Source organism: Mandrillus leucophaeus, unplaced genomic scaffold, assembly GCF_000951045.1.
Source record: "Mandrillus leucophaeus isolate KB7577 unplaced genomic scaffold, Mleu.le_1.0 Scaffold20, whole genome shotgun sequence".
In the NCBI taxonomy this organism is placed as follows: domain Eukaryota; kingdom Metazoa; phylum Chordata; class Mammalia; order Primates; family Cercopithecidae; genus Mandrillus; species Mandrillus leucophaeus.
Genome location: NW_012102032.1, coordinates 2,433,517 through 2,456,263, shown reverse-complemented (window position 1 = coordinate 2,456,263; position 22,747 = coordinate 2,433,517). Strand labels below are relative to the sequence as shown.

Sequence of the window (22,747 nt, the reverse complement as noted above, 5' to 3'; positions counted from 1 at the left end):
AGACTAGCCTGGACAACATGGTGAAACCCTGTCTGTACTAAAAATACAAAAATAAGCTTGGCTTGGTGGCATGCACCTGTAATCCCAGCTCCTTGGGAAGCTGAGGCATGAGAATCGCTTGAACCTGAGAGGCAGGAGTTGCAGTGAGCCGAGATCACACTACTGCACTCCAGCCTGGCCAACAGAGCTAGACTGTCTCACCAAAAAAAAAAAAAAAAAAAAAAGAACTATATACCACTTGGCATATATCTGAAGAGAAGCAGGGTGGAAGGTAAAGTAAAATATAAGTTCAGTGGAAAAATACTTGGAAAGCCACTTGGTAACCATAAAGATCTTAATTAAATCACCCAGAGCCTTATTCCATAATGATATGCACCAGGTGTTTCTGCTTCCACTTAATTAACTCAGCATAATTCCTCTTTTAAAAACACGACACATACTGTTGGGGTGTATCCAGCCGAAACACACATCACCACAAAGCTTTTAAAATGTGGTTCTTTTCAATGTACATATTAGAATGGCCTCATGTCTTTCACTATGTGTGTACTGACCTTAGAGGGTCACCCACATTAAAGGATGCAGTAGAAATAAGGCAATCCCACATTTACAGACAAGAAAACACAATAATGTAGTTTTATGGAAACTAACCTTCAGAAATGCAAGGCATTCACTGGTTTCACTCAGAAACCTCTCAGATGTGGGAGAAATATGTGTGAGATTTGGACTTTCATTTATCCAAATATGAGGAATTTGTCTGTTAGAGTCAACTGGCTGATAATGGATGGAAAGGATTAGTGCAGGTCCTACTTGGCAGGCTTCTCGGTAGAAAACCATATGCTCTCTGACATTGATTATAATTATTTTTCCATCATTCCCAGGTTACATTCTTAGCAGGAATGTGAGCCAACTCTCTCCCTAGGAAGGCTCCTGCTGTGAAACCATCTTTGGCAATGAATCTTTAACAAAAGATCAAGAACTTGACATTTATTTTTAAGCACGAGAAGAAAATGTGTGCAATGTTGGAAGCAAGGACAGGGATAGGAAGAGCTTCTAAACACTTGCAGGCAGGAGCAGTGGAACAGAAAGAAATATTACATGAGTGACATGACTTTACTTTTGTGAATAGCAACTAATGACTAGGTATGGAATATGTGGATTATATGATGTTAAGGTCTAACGTCTTTTTAAAGTAGAAGAGTGGGGGAAATGTGGTTATTATTCCAAACCAGGTATGTCTTTATGATTTTATATCCAACTGATCATTCAGGGAAGTTATTAGGACAGTGGTTGAAACAGAAATTTAGGATGATATTCTAAGAAACAGAAAGAGCAGTCTTCTTATTCTAATTGGCAAGACCAACAGAGATAACAAAAAAAAAAATCTTTTTTTTTTTTTTCAGGAAGAGCATGTGCATTCAAACTTGTTAATTCATTGATTTGAGTTGAAGGGAGGGGGACATGCTTGGTGGAAAAGTTAAAGTGCTCCGGGTGAGAAATTCACAGGGTAAGAATTTTTCATTTTCAAATTGTCCACCTACAGTAAGGAAATTTCTTCCAAATTAATTTTTTAAACAACAGGTGCAGAAAATGGTGTGGCTGTCAGAAAATTACCAAATTAAACATAAAAAGCTTAGCCTCTCTCCTAAAGGATGGTTATTTCTGTCTCGTAGTTTCACGCACTGTAATGATTAGTTTCTCCATTAAAATCAAATACAGAATATAGTTAAGTCAATCCTCCAGGTTACATGTCTTAAAATTCCACTAGCTAAAGGGCTTGCTAGAGGAAGTAATAAATACTTTAATAAATGCCTGTACCATAAATGTACTTCGGATGTGACTTAAACTCAGTACAAACCTTATCATAGGCAGTTTGTAGCCCCTAGATGGGGAAATTTTTTTTTTTGCTGAGCTATGCTCTTCGAAGCATTTGGATAAAGTTCCTAATGGTATTCCACTTTCTACCTTTGCCGAAAACTTAGCCCAAAGTGATGTGTACATTTTTATACATGAGAATGAAATCAAATGAAACGTTGTGATTTAAAAAGGAAACCACATATTATTGAAAACTAAAATATATCTTGGTTATGGACTTGTGAATACTACATCAAAATTCATTGCAGAAGAATAAATTACCCAATCTTGTAATAGAGTCTTCAGATATGGAAAATATGTAGTGTTCTTCCTGTTTTAACATTGCGGATTTAAATCATTTGGTTACATAACCACAATTCAATCTCCAACTGAAATTTTCATTGTCATTATTATATCATTTAAAAATATATAACTGAGCACAGTGGCTCATGCCTGTAATCCCAGCACTTTGGGAGGCCATAGTAGGAGGATCACTTGAGCCCAGGAGTTCAAGACCAGCCCTGGGAACATAGCAAGGCCCCGTCTTTGCAAAAAAATTTAAAAACTAGTTGGGCATGGTAGCGTGCACTTGTAGTCCCAGCTACTTGGGAGGCTAACCTCGGAGGAGCACTTGAGCCCGGAAGCTTGAGGCTGCAGTGAGCTGTGGTCATGACACTGCACTCCATCCAGCCTGGGAGACAGAGCAAGACCCTATCTCAAAATGTATATATATATGTATATATATTTTTAAATATTATCAGCAAATATAAATGTATATATATATTTTAAATATTATATACTATATATATATTTTAAAAAACCACTACAATCGCTTGTACTTAAAGTCTATTCTCATCTTCTTGGTTTGGCATAACCATTACTTCTTTTCTTACTGCAGGCAAAGATGTTAATAGCAATGGGGAAAAAAATAACGCTTCTCCAGTGCTAGGCAAACGGCCATATCCATCAGGAGTAAAGAAAACGAATAAGTTCCCACACATGGCTGCCTTTATCTCTTCCATTTGAATAAGTTATTGAATTTACTATGTGCTAGGTTGTTTGCAAAACATCTCACACACATTCCCTTAATTCTCATAAAAATCTAAAATTTATATATTTAAGCCTCCCAACTACCCAGCGAGAGAGTTAATAATATGCTCCTTCCACAGGGAGAAAAGTGAAGCTCAAAGAGTTTATTTACCTAAAGTTTTATAGGGAGGAAATCATTTCTTGTAACCATCTGTGTCAGCTGGGTCTTCCAGGAAGCAGGTGAGGAGACCGAGTGAAGAACACAAACAGTTGATTCAGGTGAAATGCCTGTTAAAGAAAAAAGGGAGAATCAGCAGCTTGGACAGATAAAGCCTTTGGGCCATGATATTAATCTGATACTTGTGAAAAACAAACAAACAAAAAAGGTGGGGAAGAGTCTGGGCGCGGTAGCTCACTCTGTAATCCCAGCACTTTGGGAGGCCGAGGTGGGCAAATCACCTGAGGTTGGGAGTTCGAGACCAGGCTGACCAATACAGTGAAAGCCCATCTCTACTAAAAATACAAAATTAGCCAGGTATGGTGGCACATGCCTGTAATCCCAGCTACTCAGAAGGCTGAGGCAGGAGAATCACTTGAACCTCGGAGGCAGAGGTTGCAATGAGCTGAGATCGCGCCATTGCACTCCAGCCTGGGCGACAAAAGCGAAACTCTGTCTCATTAAAAAAAAAAAAAAAGTGGGGAAGAAACAGGATTGAACAGGAGCACCTCAGAGTACAATGCACACCTGACAGTTTTGGCCAACTCAATGGGAAACACCAGAGCAAAGACTGCCGATTAGAAGATATCCGCTTTGGCCAGAAATAGCCAGCCCCTAGTACTTCCACTATGTTTGGTTATTATCTGGAGACGGTTCAGGAAGAGTGTGGCCTTAGCTTGAAAACTGAGGTGGTCTGAAGCTGCTGCAGTTGGAGGCTGTCAACTAACCACTCTCCTTGCAGCTGAATGGAAGTTATTTCTTGAACGGAGAGCCAAGTGGTGTGTCTTCACAACTACCACGGTCCACCCCGTGCACCATGCAACTCCCATCCCATTTAGGGAACAGCTCCTCCAGGGTTCCAGTGTGCCTCTCTTCTTGCAGATAAACTTAAAAGAGGCAGATCAGTGGGATGAACTATACCCCTTGTCACAGCAGTTGATCTTGGGATCGCAACTGATACTTATCCTCTCCCTTCTCCACTATCCATTCCAAATTTACTCTCCCTCAGTTACCATCTCTAGTGGTCTCAGTGACTTGCTGGTGGTGTGACAAAACTTTCATTTTTGAATGAAACCACTGGTAACCATACTTATCTCAAGCTGAGGTTGCTGTACTCATCCATGTATGTTCTCAGTTGGGCCAGGGAGTATCATAAAGCACCCAAGTGGACTGCATGAGTTCTCTACGTATTCTTCATTGCCCCCACTTGTAATAGCAACACAAACTCCTCCTGCTAATCAGGAGCAATTACCCTTGCCAAGATGGCAACTCTTCTTACCTGCTGATTCATGGTCACGAAGAATTCAAAATGCCAGGGCAGGAGCCATATTTTATAGTTCAAATGGAACTCTTGCTGTTTTCCCAACCATGACGTTTCATTAGGGCAACCTCTTGCAGTCTCCTGCTCCTCCATTCTTGCTTTTATTTATTTATTAATTATTATTATTATTATTTTTTAAGATGGAGTCTCACTCTGTTGCCCAGGCTGGAGTGCAGTGGTGCTATCTTGGCTCACTGCAACCTCCTCCTCCCGGACTCAAGCAATTCTCCTGACTCAGCCTTCCGAGTAGCTGGGATTACAGGTGCCTGCCACCATGCCTGGCTAATTTTTGTATTTTTAGTAGAGACAGGGTTTCACCATGTTAGCCAAGCTGGTCTCAAACTCCTGACCTCAGGCAATCCGCCTGCCTTGGCCTCCCAAAGTGCTGGGATTATAGGCGTGAGCCACCGCACCCAGCCTCATTCTTGCTTTCTTTTGATGGTGCATATTAAGCAGCATCCCCATTGACTGGTCATTGACTTTGTCCTTTGGGACACCATACTCTGTGAACTATCTCCACAACTCTCTTTGGATCAAGCTCCCTTGGCTGCCATTCTGCTTTGCTGTTCATTACTATAATTACAACCCTCTGGCTTCTAGAGGTTAAGTGCTGCCCCCTGGCCTCTTGCTTCAGGAGCCCACCATGCTCATTGCTATCCATGAACCAAGCTCTGTGACAGCATCTCCTACCCACAGCCCTTGCTAGCACTGAACTTCTCACTGATGCTGGCACCTTCTCCCTGGAGTATTCCTGATGGCCTTGGCAAGTGAAGCATAAGCTCTGGGCCTATGTGTGTAGCATAATCCTCTGGAGGTCTTCTGGCCTCACAGAAAATATCTATTCCAACATGTCCACTTCCCTCTGCATCTTTATTCCTTCCTCTACCATCTGCCAGGGCAAAATTCACACATTTATTAAGTGCTGGTTTGTGTGGCGTCCTTTGACAGGAGAAATAAGACAAACAGCTCAGAGTGGAAGAAATAGATGTTCTCAGGACGAGGCTGTATGGTGTCCTGGTTTAGAGCATCTGCCCTACAGTCAGAATGCCTGCGTTTGAAATAATTTCTGCCACGAACTAGCTGTGAGACCGTGGGTGAGTTATTCAACCTTTCAGGACATCTCCTAAAATGGGGATAATGTTTTCTTCCCCAAAGACTTGTGGGGAGGAACCAAAAATTAAATGGATTATTGAATATAAAGTCCTTAGACCATTGGCCAACCCTTCGTCAGTGCCCTATAACCGTTGCCTGTTTAGCATGTCATAAACACGTGACTCGCATACATTATATTAAAATAGAGCAGAGTAGTTAAGTCTGGGGAAAGGAAACTAACTTTTATTAGATGACTGTTCTCTTCCAGGCGCGATAGCACTATTTTCTCATGATCCCCTCTTTAATCTTTGCAATAACTCACCAGGTAGGTATTACCAGTTGGAGTTTCCTGAGGAGGAAACCAAAGCTGGGAATTATTTTATCCTCAAAGAGGCAATAAGTTGATGGCCACAATCGGGACATTCAGCTTTTCTCCTCACATTTAGAAATGTCATGTGGCTGTGAGTCACCTTGTAAGGATCTTGTCACATCCTTAGGCTGTACTGCCAACACTGAAAATGCACTGTGGCTGACCCGTTTCAGCAAAGCCAGGCTGCAGTTTTCCTGTGGATTCCCATTCCAGCAGCTAGGCTGGGCTCTCCTTTGGTTTTGGTACCACTGTGATTCTGCTGTGTGGCTACTTTAGAGACTAGAGACTGCCTAATGTGAGCAATAGGTGATCTAACGGACACTCATTATTTGTTGACTCAGCATCTATCAAACTTTAGTCAACTGGCAGCATCATGGTTTTCATCCATGGAATTCTGCCATGTTGGTTCCACCCTCAGCTCTGGGAGGGGGCATGTGCATGGCACCTGGATAATCAGATCATGGCATTCCCAGCCACAGTGATGGGTTTTGGGGAGAGGAGACATGTTACAATTCAGGCCAATTCATGTCGGGCCCAGGACTTAACTTATATTTTTTTTTTTTTTTTTTTTTTGATACGGAGTCTCGCTCTGCCGCCCAGGCTGGAGTGCAGTGGCCGGATCTCAGCTCACTGCAAGCTCCGCCTCCCGGGTTTACGCCATTCTCCTGCCTCAGCCTCCCGAGTAGCTGGGACTACAGGCGCCCACCACCTCGCCCGGCTAGTTTTTTGTATTTTTTAGTAGAGACGGGGTTTCACCAGGTTAGCCAGGATGGTCTCGATCTCCTGACCTCGTGATCCGCCCACCTCGGCCTCCCAAAGTGCTGGGATTACAGGCTTGAGCCACCGCGCCCGGCTATATTGTTTTATTTTATTTTATTTTTGAGACAAGGTCTTGGCTCTGTCACCCAGGCTGGAGTACAGTGGTGTGATTATGGCTCACTGCAGCCTGGAGCTTTCAGGCTCAATTGATCCTCCTGCCTCAGCCTCCTGAGTAGCTGGGACTACAGGTGCACGCCCCCCTACCCAGCTAATTTTTGTAGAGACAGAGTTTCACCATGTTGCCCAGGCTGGTCTCAAACTCCTGGGCTCAAGTGATCCACCTGCCCTGGTCTCCCAAAGTGTTGGGATTACAGGTGTGAGCCACCAAGCCCAGCTTGGACTTAACTTTATATTGATGGCAATGAAAAGCTTTCTCTTTTTCTGCCTGTAGCTCTATAAGGTCATAAACCACCTGCCACTACTGGTTACAATCTGCCTCCCATAAAATGAAAGTATGCCTCAGAATAAAGCCAGAATAGAGGCAGGAAAAACAGAGACATCAGGAGAGCAGTGGTCCTGGTAACATCATTTGAGCCCCGACTCCAGGTATACCTGAAGCCTGTATATTCCTTGGCTTTTTAGTTCTGTTAAGTAAAACTTACAGTGAGGCCATTGGTTTGGACTGAGCTCCTGCACTGGGCCCCAACATATCAGACCAAACCAGAATGGAGTCACTCATGCTAGCTGTTACGTAGTCAAACTGAACTTAGAAGTGGATCAGTTTTCCAAAGAAAAGGAAGATTCACAGCAACCAATCCAAAGAGGCCCCATCAACCTGGGCCAGCAGGATAAGGAAGTCCCTTCTGCTTTAATCCTATAAGAAAAGTGACTTTGAAACAACCAAACTGCTTTTTATTCCTTGTTTCTGCTTTCTGCTGCCTCTTCTGCCTGTAAAGCCCAGCTCCTCTGCTCAGCTCCTCAGGGTGCCTTTGTATTTTATAGAAGAAATGCTGCCCAATTCATGAATTACCAACAAAAGGGTCTTTAAACTTGATTTGTTGAAATTTTGTTCTTTGATAGTTCCACAAGCCAATAAATTCCTTTTTCTTCCTTTAAATCAGGTGTCCTTGGCCGGGTGTGGTGGCTCACGCCTGTAATCCCAGCACTGTGGGAGGCCAAGGTGGGCGGATCATCTGAGGTCAGGAATTTGAGGCCAGCCTGAACAACATGGAGAAACCCCGTTTCTACTCAAAATACAAAATTAGCTGGGTATGGTGGTGCATGCCTATAATCCCGGCTACTCAGGAGGCTGAGACAGGAGAATTGCTTGAACCTGGGAGGCAGACTTGCAAGAGCCCAGATTGCACTCCAGCCTGGGCAACAGAGTATGACTTTGTCTCAAAAAAAAAAAAAAAAAATCAGGTGTTCTCAACCTCTAGGCATGGACCAGTCCACAGCCTGTTAGGAACAGGGCAGCACAGCAGGAGGTGAGTGGCAAGCAAACAGGAGCGAGCATGGCCGCCTGAGCTCCGCCTCCTGTCACATCAGCAGCGCCATTAGATTCTCATTGGAGCATGAACCCTATTGTGAACTGAGTATGCGAGGGATCTAAGTTGCAGGCTACTGATGAGAATCTAACTAATGCTTGATGTACTAACTGTACTGCCAACAGTTTCATCCAGAAACCATCCCTCACGGTCCATGGAAAAATTGTCTTCCACAAAACGGGTCCCTGGTGCCAAAAAGGTTGGGGAATGCTGCTTTAAATAGTTGCAGCTGGGATTTCTATTACTTGAAACTAACTCCTAGCCATGAATCATTCAGTCAGTCAATATTCAATACCTTCAGTGTGCTAGGTATCATCCAAGTGTAGGAAAACATCAGTCAATAAGACAGACAACTCCCTGTGGGCCTAGATTCGCATTTGAAACTGACATTCTCAGCTGGGCGTGGTGGCTCACGCCTGTAATCCCAGCACTTTGGGAGGCTGAGGTGGGCAGATCACCTGAGGTTGGGAGTTTGAGACCAGCCTGGCCAACATGGTGAAACCCTGTGTTTACTAAAAAAAATACAAAAATTAGCTGAACATGGTGGCACGGGACTCTAATCACAGCTTCTCGAGAGGCTGAGGCAGGGAATCACTTGAACCTGGGAGGTGGAGGTTGCAGTGAGCCGAGATCATGCCACTGCCCTACAGCTTAAGTGACACAGTGAGACTCCATCTCAGAAAAAAAAAAAAAAAAGAAGAAAAGAAACTGACATTCTAGTGAGAAGAAAAGAAGGAGAAAAAGTAAATAGATATATTGTGAATCAGTTATGAAAAGTTCTGTACGCTGGACAAGGGGAAGGAAGTGTTATAAGGGATTCAGGGAACATCTCACAGATATGGTAACTTTCAGAAGAGACCTAAAATATGTGAGAGAGTAAGCCATGAGTGGTTGCAGGGTTCCAGCAAGAGGAAACAGAAAATTCAAAGGCCCTGAGTGGAGTGGATGCTTACAGCACAGTGAGGCCAAAGTGTTAAACGTGGCCAGGCATGGTGGCTCACACCTGTAATCCCAGCACTTTGTGAGACTGAGGCAGGAGGATCACTTGAGCCCAGGAGCTCACGACCAGCCCTGGCAACGGGGCAAGATTCTGTCTTTACAACAAATTTAAAAATTAGCTGGAGACAGTGGCCTATACCTGTGGTCCCAGCTACTTGTGAGGCTGAGGTGGGAGGATGACTTGAGCTCAGGAGTTCGAGCTTACAGTGAGTCATGATGGTACCACTGCACTCCACCCTGGGCAGCAGAGTGAGACCTTGCCTCAACTAAAACAAAAAGAAAAACAAAACAAAACAAAAAACTCAGAGTGTTAAAAGTGTAGTGGGAAGGAAGGTGGGATGGAAGATGAGTTCAGAGAAGTAACAAGTTCAAACCATCCAGGCCCTTCACAGACATTGGAGCTTTATGGTTTTACTCAATATAGATGGGAATCCACTGGGCAGGTTTTTTTCTTTTTGAAATGACATGTGCTAAAATATTTTAAAAGAATTAATTTGGTTGTTGAATGGAGGGGGCAAGGGCAGAAGCCAGGAATACAGGGAGGAGAATATTGCAATGATCTGGATGAGAGATGTTGGTGGCTAGGGCAGGGTGGTAGCAGTGGAAATGAAGAGTGGCGGACAGATAAGAGGTATATTTTGATTGCTGAATAAATAGGATTTGCTGATAAATTGGATTTTGGGATGAAAGAAAGAGAAGAGTCAAGGATGACTCCACAGTTTTTGTCCTAAGCAACTGGAAGTTTGGGATAAAGTTTCAGTCCTTTTCTTTTTTTTTTTGAGACAGAGTCTCGCTCTCTTGCCCAGGCTGGAGTGCAGTGGCATGATCTCGGCTCACTGCAACCTCCGCCTACTGGGTTCAAGTAATTCTCCTGCCTCAGCCTCGTGAGTAGCTGGGATTATAGGCACATGCCACCACAGCTGGCTAAGTTTTTGTATTTTGAGTAGAGATGGGGTTTCACCATGTTAGTCAGGCAGGTCTCGAACTCCTGACCTCAAGTGATCCACCTGCCTCGGCCTCCCAAAATGCTGGAATTACAGGTGTTAGCCACTGTGCCTGGCCAGTTCTTTTTTGTTACTTATTAGATACCTATTAGATATCCAAGGTCTGACACTCAGACATTCAGAGGAGAGGACTAGGATAGAAATATATATTTGGGACTCATTAGTGCATGATAGTATTTAAAGCTGTGAGATTGAATGAGGCCCAGTGCAGTGGCTCACACTTGTAATGCCAGTGCTTTGGGAGGCTGAGGCGGGAGGATCACTCAAGCCCAGGAGTTTGAGGTTACAGTGAGCTATGATCATGCCATTGTACTCCAGCCTGGATGACCAAGCGAGATTCTGTCTCAAAACAAAATAAAATAAAATCAAACTGCAAGACTGAATGAAACATGTGTATAGATAGAGAATAGATATAAGGGCCAAGTCCTGGGACTCCCATGTTTAGAGGTCAGGAAGATAAGGAGGAACCAATAAGGCAGACTAAGAAAGAATAGCCATTGGGGTAGCTGCCGCTGTATATAGTGAAGAAAATGCATCAAGGAGGGAGTGATCAGCTGTGTACGAGGGGCACTAGGTGCTGATTTCTGGGACAAGAAAAATGAGGACAGGAAATTTATTACTAGATTGAGCAATGTGGAGCTTTTAACACTTACTGCTATCTTATTTATATACTACCTGTTGACATTTGCTTATTTTCTGTCTGCTCCCATTCTTATGTAAGCTCTGTAAGCTCTGTGACATTCTATTTCATTTGCTACTCCATTCCTATTGTCTAGGACAGTACCTGGCATATAATAAGTGTTCAATAAATATTCTCGAATGGGCCAGCACGGTAGCTCACGCCTGTAATCCCAACACTTTGGGAGGCCGAGGTGGGCAGATCACTTGAAGTCAGGAGTTTGAGATCAGCCTGGCCAACATATACTGAAACCCCGTCTCTACTAAAAAATACAAAAATTAGCTGGATGTGGTGGTGCATGCCTGTAGTCCCAGCTACTTGGGAAGCTGAGGCAGGAAAATTGCTTGAACCCAGGAGGCAGAGGTTGCAGTGAGCCGAGATTGTGCCACCGTACTCCAGCCTGGGTGACAGAGCAAGACTGTCTTTCAAAGAAAAAAAAAATTCTTGAATGAAAAAATTATGAAAACAAGCCAGGCGCGGCGGTCCATGCCTATAATCCCAGCACTTTGGGAGGCTGAGGCAGGTGGATCACCTGAGGTCAGGAGTTCAAGACCAGCTTGACCAACATGGTGAAACCCTGTCTCTACTAAATACAAAAAATTAGCCAGGCGTGGTGGCACAAGCCTGTAATCTCAGCTATTCGGGAGGCTGAGGCAGGAGAATCACTTGAACCCAGGAGGCAGAGGTTGCAGTGGGCCAAGATTGAGCCATTGCACTCCAGCCTGGGCAACAAGAGCAAAAACACTGTCTTTAAAAAAAAAGAAAGAAAATTATGAAAACAAAGAAGAGGAAATTTTATTTCTCAATTCCTCTTTGTACAAAGATACCTTGCTTTTTTATATTTTGGTAGAGGAAGTAATGGTGTAGCACCAGTTTTGAATTATGTTCAGAATCTGACAAGGTATTTAAACTCACTAAACTTTTGTTTCCTTATGCTTAAAAGATGATGGATAATAATAAGATAACATTTGAGATTCTACCCAGAACCATGTCCACTACATAACGGGCATTCAATAAATGCTTTGTAAATCTGGAAGGGTCACATGAGCCAGACCACACAATGGCAGACAAATTGAATGCAAATAATTAAGTCATTTGATATAGGAAGTTTCATTTATTTGAGAAGTGATTTATTATGTCTTTTCTCTGTCTATACTCTGTCTAAATTCAGCCTCACAACTTTAAATATCAGAAAAAAGGAAACGTTGCTAGTTAGCTGCATTTCCAACTAAAAGCACTTGAGTGTGTCTCAAGATGGGATAAGGATGGTAACATATTCAGAATAGTGTTGCTATTATGGTGGTTTCACATTAAAATGTAATGGCTGGCCAGACACGGTAGCTCACGCCTGTAATCCCAGCACTTTGGGAGGCTGAGGCAGGCAGATCGCCTGAGGTCGGGAGTTCGAGACCAGCCTGGCCAACATGGTGAAACCCCGTCTCTACTGAAAATATAAAAATAGCCGGGTGTGATGGCACAAGCCTGTAATCCCAGCTACTCGGAAGGCTGAGACAGGAGAATCACTGGAACCTGGGAGGCAGAGGTTGTGGTGAGCCAAGATCATGCCACTGCATTCCAGCCTGGGAAACAAGAGCAAAACTCTGTCTCAAAAAAGATAATAAATAAATAAATAAATAAATAAATAAATAAATAAATAAAATGTAATGGCTTTTAGGCTTTTGCTTTGTTTTGTTTTTGAGAAAAAGTCTCACTCTGTTCCCTAGGCTAGAGTGCAGTGGTGCAATCTCGGCTCACTGCAACCTCTGCCTCCTGGCTTCAAGCGATTATCCTCCCTCAGCCTCCGAGTAGGTGGAATTACAGGCATGTGACACCACGCCTGGCTAATTTTTGTATTTTTAGTAGAGACGGGGTTTCACCATGTTGGCCAGGCTGGTCTTGAACTCCTGACCTCAAGCGATCCGCCCACCTCGGCCTCCCAAAGTGCTGGGATTAGAGGCATTACCCACCCTGCCCAGCTGGCTTTCAGGCTTTTAAAAAGAACCTTGTGTCTTATTATAGATTCTACATTTCAAATCTCATTACATTATAATGTAATAAGATAGATAGATATACTTTGGGGAGACGACTCCCCCTAGACCTAGATCTTCTCCTAGGTCATTCTGATCTGAATCTTACAGAAGGCACCAGAGTAGGCTGGAGCAGATGCCTAGGCTTGGAAAGACTGCAAATATGTTGTGAAGTGTCAGCGTCAAAAGGTTAACTAGGAAGCTCCTAAAGGATCTTGGCAGTTTAAAGTAGGTAAAGATTATATTTTCAAGGAGATCGGCCTTTAGCAGGGGAAAATTGTGCTGTGTGAGGAGGTTAAAAGGGGATGGGATAACCAGTCAGAGCAGAGAGCTATTGTGAATTAGCACTTAAGCAGCCTGGGCATGCGGCCAAATCTCTTGGGTTAATGTTTCTTCTCCTTTATTGTCCAGGATTAGGCAACAATGCAGCCTTCTGTCATTTTGCATTTCTTTGTCTGTTAAACAGAGTCAATAACCTGCATTCGCTTTGGACCCAGAATACTTGGCCATCATCTTTCCCCTAGCACAGAAACAATGACATTCTGGTATTGATGTATTGGTACCGGACATTGTGGGGAGATGTCAAGATGGTGATTAAAGTTCTAATCCTTTGGAAATCAGTGTGTATGGTTATGGGAAGGTACTAAACATTATAAGAAGCTAAGAACTCAAAAGACAAATATTTAGAGAAAATCTCCAAGAACAAACTCTTCCAGGTAGGAACAAAGTTTGTATTTGTGTGCCAACTCTTCTTGTCTCTCTTGATAATACTATTTTTTTGCCATGAAATGTGGGTTATTACAGTGATGGGGAAGAGAGGCTGAATCAGAAAGGATGTTGAAATTTGGCAACAGAAGAAAGGGTTTGTATTTTATTTATTTATTTTTTGAGACAGGGTCTCACCCTGTCACGGAGGCTGGAGGGCAGTGATGCCATCTTAGCTCACTGCAACCTCCACCTCCTGGGCTCAAGCAATCCTCCCACCTCAGCCTCCCGAGTAGCTGGGACTACAGGTGCGTGCCATCACACCCTGCTAATTTTTGTCTTTTTAGTGGAGATGGGGTTTCACCATGTTGCCCAGGCTGGTCTTGAACTCCTGGGCTCAAGCAATCAGTACGCCTCAGCCTCCCAAAGTGCTGGATTACGGGCGTGAGCCACCGTGATCAGCTAGAAAGGGTTTTTAAATCTTCCAGTATATCCTTTAAGATGGCTGAAAGCATCACTTTGTGGGCTCCTTTTTTGTACTTTGGCTTCACAAGGGGAATGACATCTCCCAAGTGACTCTGTCTGACTGGTCTTTGTCATTATTATTACCTCATTTATTTAGCACTTCCTAATATTAGACATTGTGCTAAGTGTTTTACATATATTATTCCATTTACTTCTCACAAAAAAAACTCACGAAGTAGGAACTATTAACGTTCTCTTCATACAAAGAAAACTGAGTCATTATCCTACCACTGGTGAGCTTTTGGTGAGGTGAAGCATCTGGATACTGGAAAAGAAGTCGCTAGTTGAGGTGCTAAGAAAGAGGAACAAACAGAGTTTAGAGCAACTTACTGGGTGCAGTGGCTCACGCCTGTAATCCCAGTACTTTGGGAGGCTGAGGTGGGAGAATTGCTTGAGCCCAGGAGTTTGAGACCAGCCTGGGCAACATCAGGAAACCCCATCTCTACTAAAAATGCAAACATTAGCTGGCAGTGGTGGCTCATTCCTGTAGTCCCAGCTACTTAGGAGGCTGAGGCATGAAAATCATTTGAACTCAAGAGGCGGCGGTTGCAGTGAGCTGAGATTATGCCATTGCACTCCAACTTGTGTGACAGAGTGAGACTCTGTCTCAAAATAAAATAAAAATGAATAAATAAATTAAACATACACATTCAAATTTTCATTCATTCAAATTTTGCTTCCTTCCATGAGTTGGGCGTTGTCTTGGGACTAGGAATACAATAATGAACAGATGCAGGTCACAGGCTATTAAGAGTCCAGTAATTCAAACAGTTGTAATGCAATATGAGAAGTGCCATGACACAGAGCAATGTTTTCAAAACTTTTCTCATGATGGGAATCCCCAGGACCGCTTGTTAAATATGGAACTTAACTTGCCAGACTTCTGCCATGGAAATTCTGGGGTTATAGAATCTGTTTTTTGGTTTTTGTTTTGAGACGGAGTTTCACTCAGTTGTCAGGCTGGAGTGCAATGGCGCAATCTCTGCTCACTCCAACCTCTGTCTTCTGGGTTCAAGCGATTCTCCTGCCTCAGCCTCCTGAGTAGCTGAGACTACAGGCGTGCCACCACACCCAGCTAATTTTTATTTTTTTTTTGTATTTTTAGTAGAGACAGGGTTTCACCATGTTGGCCAGTATGGTCTCCATCTCTTGACCTTGTGATCTGCCTGCCTCAGCCTCCCAAAGTGCTGGGATTACAGGCATGAGCCACGGCACCCGGCCCAGAATCTGTTTTTTAACTAACACTATAGTTGAGTCGTATATTCAGGAAAGTCTGGGAAGCATAGATGTAAAGGTGTGTGCCCAAATGCTCAAGAAACCTAAGGTGGGGTGTCTACTCAGCCTGGGAAGTTAAGGATGGCCTCACAGAGAAGGTGACAGCTGAAGAGGAGGTGCAGGAACAGAAGTTATTTCACACCCCAGCAGGGGACCCTATCCTTGTGTTCCAAGGTGTGAAAGTATGAGCAAGCATTGACCTATTTAGGACACTGAGAGCAATCAGACACTGTGGAAGTGCAAAATATACAATGAGAAATAGCAAGGGATAAGGCTGGAGAGAAAGCGAGGGCCGGGCTATGAAAATCCTGGAATGCCATGTGAAGAAATATAGATCGATGGAGATGCTTTTTAGACTGCCTTGGTTCTTATTTCTATTTTATATATTATCATATCATATATATTTTATATATTTATACATTAGTATATATTTATATTTTGCATACTATAATATATTATTATATTTATATTTACTGACTTTTTTTTTTTTGAGACAGGGTCTCTCTGTCACCCAGGCTGTAGTGCAGTGGTGCAGCCTCAACCTCCTAGGATCAAGCGGTCCTCCCACCTCAGCCTCCCGAGTAACTACGACCACAGGTGTGCACCACCATGCCTCCCTAATTTTTGTATTTTTTGTAGACACAGGGTTTCACCATGTTGCCCAGGCTGGTCTTGAACTCCTGGGCTCAAGCGATCTGCCCTCCTCAGTGTTCCAAAGTGCTGGGATTATAGGCATGAGCCACTGTGCTCGGCCTATTTACTGAAATTAATTATTTTTAAATTTTAGACAAGACTCAGTGGGGTATCATGGAGGAACGGGAGACTTGTTTCTCTGGTTCTCAGCAAAAGGGCATTTGCCACACTGCTGGGAACAGGGGTGGTAATTTTAGTGAAGGGAATCAAAACGAGAGAGCCCAGATAGAGAGGTGGGCCTCACAGGCAATGGCTGAGAAAGACTGGAGTGGCTGTCGTTTCCTTCTTGAGACCTTTTCTGTTCAAACCAAAGAGGACATTACTTTGTTTTTGTAAGACTAAATGCTTTCTATACAAAACCAGATCTTAATGTTTAAATGTAAAATAATGAAACCCCAAAATACATTAAAAGTATGTTGGCCAGGCACGGTGGCTCATGCCTGTAATCCCAGCACTATGGGAGGCCAAGGCGGGTGGATCACAAGGTCAGGAGGTCAAGACCAGCCTGACCAACATGGTGAAACCCCGTTTCTACTAAAAATACAAAAATACTAAAAATACAAAATTACAAAAATTACTAAAACTACTAAAAATACAAAAATTAGCCAGGCAGGGTGGTGCATGCCTATAATCCCAGATACTCAGGAGGCTGAGGCCCAGATTGCACCACTGCACTCCAGCCTGGGTGACAGAGTGAGAGTCTGCCTCCAAAAAAAAAAAAGTATATTTTGTGCTTTTTAATCACAAATTATAAGAAACTCTCTATATTAATTCAAAGAAATAGTACATGCTCAGATGCGCCCTGCTCCAGGGAAGCCTTCTCTGCGTCCTTCCCTTTCTCTCTTCCCAGTATAGGTACCTCTCTTCTGTGCTTCTGAAATACCATGTGCATCTAATCATATTGCATATACGCATAGTATGTATTTATTTGTTTAGGCTTATCATTGCATATTATATGTTTATTTGTCTGCTTCCTCCATGTCATTGTGAGCTCTTTGAAGGCAAAGAATGTGATATATTCTTTTTGTGTACATAGGAGTGAGCAAAGGCACATAAATGTTCAATAAATTTTTTTTTTGAAAGAAAAAGAAAGAGATTGAGAGAGAGAATACTGTGTTTATTCTTTGAAACCATACTTTTTTTTCCTTCCAGGACAGGAAGCAGATAAATCATACATTTCATTATCAGGACTTTTGACTGCTCTGAACTGATTTCAAGAATAAATGCCTTGTCTGAATCCAGTATCTGATGTGGTTTAAAAGCACAAAAATATGCTCCTTTGTTAGTGCAAATTGATTCAATAATTCCATAGCGATTGTCGGGATAAAGCACATTTATGCCACGTAGTTCACTGAGAACTTATGTGTTTTAAAGTGAAATTTTCAAGTCAGAATTCTAACAGAGAAAGGCAAAAAGTTTTAAATATTGACTTCTAGAAGCTTGAATTCAATTAAGCTTGTTTTGCTAAGAATAATTTTTACTCAAAACTCATTAGAAAATGCAAAGAAACTCATTAGAAGATGTATATGTTATGTACATTTAAAAAATCTCCTAGAATGGAAAGCTATTACTTTTTATTTCACATGCATCGATTCTCTCATTTTAGATATGAAACATTTAAAAATAATTTCCATTTCATCTTTAATTTGACTTAGCCCTGATTTTGTAGACTTTCTCAACATTCTGTGATTATTGCATAAGGACAATGAAATATTTCAAAACAACTATTTTATAAAACAATTAAACTTCTGGAAAACTAACCTAAGTTTTTCTTCCGTTATGTCACTTCAAATGTTCATTATTGAAAACCTTCTCAGTGCTTTTAATGCTTACTAATCAATTATTTTACAAGAACTTATCAAGAAAAAAAATTATTCGAAAGTATTACTGTAAAATAAAGCCTTGGGTAAAAAACATATTTGGATATTTGTGACAAGTAAAACAGAAATGCCAGGCTTCAAAACAGATTAGCTTTGGCAAAGAAACATCTTGCTGAATGTAGACATACCGCATCCTCTCTCTATAAGAACAACTTATGTCAGAGTCTGTTGTTGCATATAAAAGTCTTATTTGAGTGGAAACTTGTACATCTGTCAAATGAAACTTTGTGGAAAAGATCAATTCATTTTAGGAAAAGAAGTAAAATTAATAAGCAGAAAAAAATAGCTTAGAAAAAAAGCAGTGTACGTTCATTAGCAACTTGGATTCAGACAATTTGTCAAACGAAGCTGCTACTTTTATTTATGAAACTGGGCAAAATGTTGGCAGTCTTGCTGGGTCATTTTACTTGGAATCATGGACCGCTGAAGCAAAACAGGATCTTAGACATCATCTGGGTCAGGGGTTCTCTATTTTCATTATGCATGGGAGGATTACCTGAGAAGCTTTTTTTTTTTCTTTTTTTTTTTTTTGAGACAGAGTCTCACTCTTGTTGCCCAGGCTAGAGTGCAATGGCATAGTCTCAGCTCACTGCAACCTCCACCTCCCAGATTCAAGCGATTCTCCTGCCTCGGCCTCCCGAGTAGCTGGGATTACGGGCATTATCCACCACGCTCAGCTAATTTTGTATTTTTAGTAGAGACGGGGTTTTTCCATGTTAGTCAGGCTGGTCTTGAACTCCCGACCTCAGGTGATCCACCCACTTCTGCCTCCCAAAATGTTGGGATTACAGGCATGAGCCACCGTGCCTGGCTGAGAAGCTTTTTAAAAAGCCTACACTCAGACCCTGCTCCCTTGCTCCCCCTTTGTTCTTCCCAACACAATTGGTTTGGCTTAGGGCTCAGAATCAGGTTTTTTTGTCTTTGTTTCTGTTGTTTTAATTGTGGTAAAATATACAAAACATACAATTTACCATATTAATCATTTGTAAGTGTACACTTTAGTGTTATTAAGTGCACTTACATTGTTGTGCAACCGTCACCACCACCCATCTCCAGAACTTCCTTCATTTTCCCAAATAGAAACTCCGTGCCCATTAAACAGTAACTCTCTATTCTCCCCTCCCCAACCCCTGACAGCCACCATACTACTTCCTGTCTCTATGAATTCAACCGTGCTAGGTAGCGCATATAAATGAAATCATACACTATTTGTCCTTTTGTTTATGCTTATTTCACTTAGCGTAATGTCTTCAAGACTCATCCATGTTGTAGTATGTACCAGAATTTTCTTCCTCTGAAAAGGCAGAATAATATTCTATTGAATAGATATACCACATTTTATTTATCCATTCATCTGTCGATGGACATTTTGATTATTTCCACTTTTTGGCTACTGTGAGTAATGCCTCCATGAACGCAGATGTACAAATATCGGTTTGAATCCCTGTTCTCAATTTTTTGGGGCATATACCTAGAAGTGAAATTGCTGGATCATATGGTAATTCTGTGTTTAATTTTTTGAGAAACTGACATAGTTTTCCACAGCAGCTTCACATTTTTACACACACATTAGCAATGCAGAGGCTGGGCGCGGTGGCTCAAGCCTGTAATCCCAGCACTTTGGGGGGCCGAGACGGGCGGATCACGAGGTCAGGAGATCGAGACCATCCTGGTTAATACGGTGAAACCCCCGTCTCTACTAAAAAGTACAAAAAACTAGCCGGGCGAGGTGGCGGGCGCCTGTAGTCCCAGCTACTTGGGAGGCTGAGGCAGGAGAATGGCGTGAACCCGGGAGGCGGAGCTTGCAGTGAGCTGAGATCTGGCCACTGCACTCCAGCCTGGGCGACAGAGCGAGACTCCGTCTCAAAAAAAAACAAAACAAACAAAAAAAAAGCAATGCAGAATGATTCCAATTTCTCAGCATCCTTTCCAACTTAAGTGAAATTTTAATCTTTATTTATGTAACCCTTGATATTAAAAACTTTTCTAACCCTCTTATCTTTAATTGTGCTGTATTTCTAAGTTGCATGGTCCTTTTATAGAGAGGCAAGGTCTTGCTCCGTCATCCAGGCTGGAGTCCAGTGGAATGATCATAGCTCACCACAGCCTTGAACTCCTGGGTTTAAGAGATCCTTCTGCCTCAGCCTACCAAGTAGCTAGGACTACAGATATGCACCACTATGTCCATCTAATTTTTAAAAAAGAATTTCCTTAGAGGTGGAGTTTTGCTTTGTTGCCCAGGCTGGTCTGAAACTCCTAGCCTCAAGCAATCCTCCCACCTTGGCCTCCAAAAGTGCTGGGATTACAGGCATGAGCCACCCAGCCTGGCCACAAATATTTAAGTTCTTATTCTTCTATCTTCAACAGATACCGTCTCTGATTATAAAAGCAACACAATATATAATTACCAAAGACCTATAGTCACATAATCCACATTTTTCCAGACTTCACCAAGTTGAGAGTACTAACGGGGCCATATTAACAGTAATACCTGAAAACTTGCTGGCTTTTACTCCCAGGCAAATCTTCTTTCCTTCTGCTCTGCCTCGCCATGTTCAGGGAAGTTCCCAGAAAATCTAACCGTGAGTTGGGGGAACAGTCACTGATGTAATTTCCCAGACAGCCACTGGAGGGCAGCAGCTCCCTTTCACCCCCTGACCCCAGTCCTGAAGAGGATGCTGCCATCAGGCCCAGAGCATTCCTGAGGCAGCAAACTCTCAAAGTCATTGCATGGAAACTCTACGGAAACAGGGGAACTATCCCTCTTCCCAATTCTTGGTCACACGTTGTGACCTGGGTTTCCTAAAGTCCTCTGTGGAAACAAGCACATGTCAGAGTCCAAGCTTAATAGCTGATTGAGAATGTGATAAACAACAAGACGACCCTGACAGCCTGCAGCTGGCAGCTAACTAGTCTGTAGCGTTCCCTCACGCAAGATAAGCAGTTTTCACAGAATAACAACGGTAATCATACAAGGTCACTCTGTCACCATGGTGGAACAAGACAATAACAAGATTGCAACTTACTCAATCTGAACATGAACACAGACAAACACATTAAACAATCACAAAAATAACCAAAAACCCACCCTGTTGTAGTCACACGAGTGACTCTAGCCTCCCAGGTAAAAATTAAGATACCCAATCATCAGGCCAGGTGCAGCGGCTCACGCCTGTAATCCCAGCACTTTGGGAAGCTGAGGCAGATGGATCACGAGGTCAAGAGATCGAGACAATCCTGGACAACATGGTGAAACCCTGTCTCTACTAAAAATACGACATTAGCTGGGCGTGGTGGTGTGTGCCTATAGTCCCAGCTACTCGGGAGGCTGAGGCAGGAGAATCGCTTGAACCTGGGAGGCAGAGGTTGCAGTGAGCCAAGTTCACGCCACTGAACTCCAGCCTGGGCAACAGAGCGAGACTCCATCTCAAAAAAAAAAAAAAAAAAGTTGCAGTTTGGGGTCTGCAGCAACCTCTTGTTAGTATTTATCCTATCTAGTGAAGTATTTCTTTTTATTTTAACTACTGCCTGAAAGACACTGCTGTGATACATTAATTTTTAATGTAAGTAGGTGCATAGCTATAATGAAACATCATAATCAATCTTCATACATGCTGAGAAGATAATCTTGAAATCTATATTATATAAATATTGTCACTTCAATTTATTGTGTACAATTAATGAAGTTTAAAAATATGAGTTCTGAGTAAAATTTACAGTATTTTGTTTTTCCTTTAAGAAGAAGGCTGAATTTATCACAGACTTTTTTGGAATAGCTGTTGTAGATAGAAGTCATTGTCAACTTTATGAATCAGCTAAGTGAGAAACATATTAAATTATTTTTTTCTATTAACCTGAATTATCTTAATTGGCTCCATCAAACGCGCCAGATAAATATTCAACCCTCAAATTGGCTTTCCTATTTAGAAGATGAAAGCAAACAATGAGAGTAGTTTCTGTTAAAAATGCAATTCCATTTAAAATAAAAGCAGCTGTCTGTTAACTACCATGCCATCAAAATTAGGCTATCACTGCATGTAATTACTTTTAAAATGAAAATTAAAGTTTCAATTATTTTCTTTTATTCAGTGAGGTTAAAAGACATTTTCCCTCTCTAATTTTTAAAGTATATTTTTTAATAAAGAAAAATCAAAATGCCAAAATTTTTAAAGGATAAAATGAAGAATACTAAGCAGTCATTTATTGTTGCCTAATATTAATAAACCTACTGAGCTTAAAATGTATTTGAATTATTTCAAATGGAATCATTTTTCCTAGACTGTGTGCTCTCTGAGGGTAGGATGATGTTTCATTTCTCCACGGTTTCAAGCTTTATCCAGAAAAACAGGGTTGTCGAATATTCTATATGAATTGTTGTTTGAACTTCAAGAAACTTCTTGTATGGCCACAAAAGTAATATCATCTATACACTTGTAAGAAAATATTAATATATTTTAGTGAATTGAATTGCATGTGTGAAGATAGATACAAACATACAATATTTTAGAAATAAACAAATCCAACCAGGCATGGTGGCTCATGCCTGTAATCCCAGCACTTTGGGAGGTTGAGGCGGACTGATCACCTGAGGTCAGGAGTTCGAGACCAGCAAGGCCAACATGGCAAAACCCTGTCTCTACTAAAAATACAAAAATACAAAAATTACAGGCGTGGTGGCACATGCCTGTAATCCCAGCTACTCGGGAGGCTGAGGCAGGAGAATCGCTTGAACCCAGGAGGCAGAGGTTGCAGTGAGCTGAGATCGCACCACTGC

At 42.1% G+C, this 22,747-nt stretch overlaps 1 long non-coding RNA gene across 1 annotated transcript in view; it reads right to left on the bottom strand.

Annotated features, from left to right (window-relative positions):
* LOC105539071 overlaps positions 1–22,747 on the bottom strand; it is a 129,889-nt gene that overhangs the window by 103,577 nt on the left and 3,565 nt on the right. The window contains exon 2 of the long non-coding RNA XR_001005999.1: positions 3,053–3,168. This is a non-coding gene — a long non-coding RNA (uncharacterized LOC105539071). The remainder of the gene's footprint in view (positions 1–3,052; positions 3,169–22,747) is intronic.